Below are 3,174 nucleotides of genomic sequence, written 5' to 3' on the forward strand. Positions count from 1 at the left end.
GGGTGGGTGATTTCATAGGCTAATGAGTGGGAGGAGTATTCCAGCTATTTCAGGAAGGGGCGGGGATTTCCAGGAATTGGGCCACCGCCCACTTTTTGATCCTTATGGTCGGCCTTGGAACTGTCACAGCGCCTGTGGGTGTGTCATTTAGTGTGCTGACGTGTTACAGTGAGCGTATACTGAGGCTCGAGGTCTAGTGGAAGTAGACTTGTCCGCCATCTTGGACCCATTTGGTTCTAATCAGTTTATGTCATGGCCTCAGGCTATGTCATTCTTTCACATGTTGTGCCCTGCCCCCTCCCCTCCTGTTTCAGTAGGACCTGGGCAATCAAATCACCTGGTAACCAGAGCACATTCACCCAACCACGCACACAGCCTGACATGCACACAACCTCACAAAACCCTAGCAGCCACTTCCACGAGCATGCACTTTCACAACCACACACACCAACCATACACACCTACGCCTCATGCTACCCCCTCGACCCCCAGCTACCCCACCCCACACGGTAACAGACAGTCCTCACACACAACCTTATGCGCGCCCAACTTTTACTTTACAAATAGGAACTGATGTCTACAACCAGTGAGCTCCCTACTCTCCTGGAAATAATTTCAAAGACTGTTCTGAAGAGTGACTGCTGAGGAAGTGGGTGAGGTCTCTTCAGGTGGGGTGACCAGGGCATACCCCTGTGAGAAGGTGAGACGTGAATAAGGACGAAGAACCTGCCAGCTGAAGCGCAGTCCAGGCAAAGGGAACAGCAAATGCAAAGCCCAGAAGGTGGGACTCAACATGGACTGAACATGCTGTTTGGGGAACAGAAAGCAGGCCAGTGTGACTGGGGAGCAGTGATCAAGGGGACGTGTGATGGGAGGTGAGGCAGGACTAGATCACTTGGGGTTCTGTAGGGCAATGTCAGGAGAGTGGGTGCCAGAATAAAAGTAAAGGTAAGTCACTGTAAACTTTTAATAGGCGAGGGACATGATCTGATTTACATCATTAAAGCACTAGTTTAGCTAGAAGGAACCATGGGAGAAAAACTTTTTCCAGTTGTCAGAGGGGGGGAAGGCATTTCTAATTATGACCAATCCCAGAGGCCATAAAAGATAAGATTGATACACTTGACTACGTAAAAAAATGTTTAATTCTGCAAAGCAAAAACCCCATAAGCAAAGTCAAAATACAAGTGTCAAACTTGGAGGGGAGGGTGAAATCCTTATTTGCATCATAGACACATGGTGTATTTCTTTAATATGTAAAGAGCCCCTAAGAAATCAATAATTTTAAAAAGGCAACCACCCAACAGAAAAATGGGCAAAAGCAAAAGACAGTTCACAGAAAAAGAAATACAAGTGGCCCTTAAGCGTATGAAAATATGCTGATTCTCGCTTGTAATAAAAGAAATGCAAAATAAAATATAATGAGATACCACTGGCAAAGATAAGGTTTGCTAATGCTCCATATTGGCAAGAATATGGGGAAACACACACTTTATGTCTGATGGTAGCATAAACTGATACATCTATGGAGGGGATTTGGCAATATCTATCAAAACTTTAAATGAGCATACTTTAACCCCAAAATTCCACTTCTAAGAATATATCTTATAGATACAATTTAAAAAAAAAATGTGTTCAGTGATACTTATCCAAGTGTATTTCTTGCAATGATGTTTACAACAGAAAGAAATACAAGATTGAAAACACCCTTAATTTTCATCAATATGGGAGTGATTAAATAGTGATTATTATAGTACCTATGCTATTCAGCTGTTTGTTTTAAGAGACAGCTCCCCGTCTACTAAGGGGAAAATGAAATACTATTCAAGCATAAAAAAAATGAGATAACTCTATATCTACTGATAGAGGAAATGTCCTATATTTTGTTACGTGAAAGGACATGAAAATAGCCAAGTACAGAACCATGTACACAGCACACCTCCACAGGGTAAATGGAAAAATAAATACCTACAGAGTCGAATACGCAGTTGATCTCAGGAAGGAAAAACCAGTAACTGGAAACCGAGTGGTCAGGTGGGCAGCCCTGATACATAGTCTGGTGTTCAGGGAGAAGCACTAGAAATGTGGGACTCAGCAGCCAATGGATAGTACTGGAAGCCCGAGGACTGGATGAGCTCACCCAGGAGAGAAGAGGCTGAGACCAGGATGTGAGGCCTCCGAGGTACAAGGAAACCAGGAGTGGGGCGAGTGAAGGAAGCCGAGGGAAGAAAGTGTTTTGAGAGGGAAGGAGCAGTCAGCTGTGTCAGGTACTTCTGAAGGTGCAGGAGGAGGACAGAGACATTACTGTCGTTCTTAGCACCCTTGATAGGGCTGTCTTTAGTTACATGGTTGGGTGAAAACATTGTTCAACGGGTTGAAGGCTGACTAGGAGGTGAGGAAGTGGGGAACGGGTTTTGCTCTGAAATGCAGCAGAGCCGGAGAAGGTAAGGTGCAGGTGGCAGTCATGGACCCCCCACAGGACACCATCATACTCACACATAGTCCCACACTGACACATGCACAGAAGCACCCGGCCCACCCCAGCATTGGTCGGTCTCAGCAATGATTTTCAAAGTAAAAGATGGCCTCTGCCCTGTGGCTTTGCCCTATCCAGAAACTCAACATGGCTGAGGCCTCCAGAGCCGGCTCTGCTCCTTATTATCTGTGTGACCCAGGGCAAGTCACACAACCTCTCTGGCTTTCCCACTCATAAAAGTGAGAAGCATCGTACCTTCCTCATCTGGCACTGTGATGATGAAATAAAGCCTGCGGGACAGTGCAGGGACCAAAGATGTCTCTGAGCCCCCAGTGCAGTGTTAGTTTTCTACCAGGAGTAGTAGGTAGGGTGATGGTGTAATTGATCTTTCCAAGTTTGGAGTTACTTTTGAGAGTAAACGGGGATGCTGTTAATTACACCAGAGCCACAGGCATAAACCAGTACAGTCCTGGGAAGATGCCATGTAAAATCACCCTTCAGCTAGCAACATCATCTCGGTCCAGACAGGGAGTGCTCAGGCCCTTTGGTGACTAAGATACCAGGACTCCCCGGGAGGCCGGAAACCCTGGGGGTTCCCCGACCAGGCTGAGGCCCCGGGGCTCTCTCATTACGTTCCTAGTCGTGGCACACTAGTAAATAAGACAAAGCGTCCTTGCCTTCAGAGCCCAGCCCAGCCC

The sequence above is a fragment of the Neophocaena asiaeorientalis genome, unplaced genomic scaffold (genome assembly GCF_003031525.2).
Source record: "Neophocaena asiaeorientalis asiaeorientalis breed wild unplaced genomic scaffold, Neophocaena_asiaeorientalis_V1.1 scaffold804, whole genome shotgun sequence".
Taxonomy (NCBI): domain Eukaryota; kingdom Metazoa; phylum Chordata; class Mammalia; order Artiodactyla; family Phocoenidae; genus Neophocaena; species Neophocaena asiaeorientalis.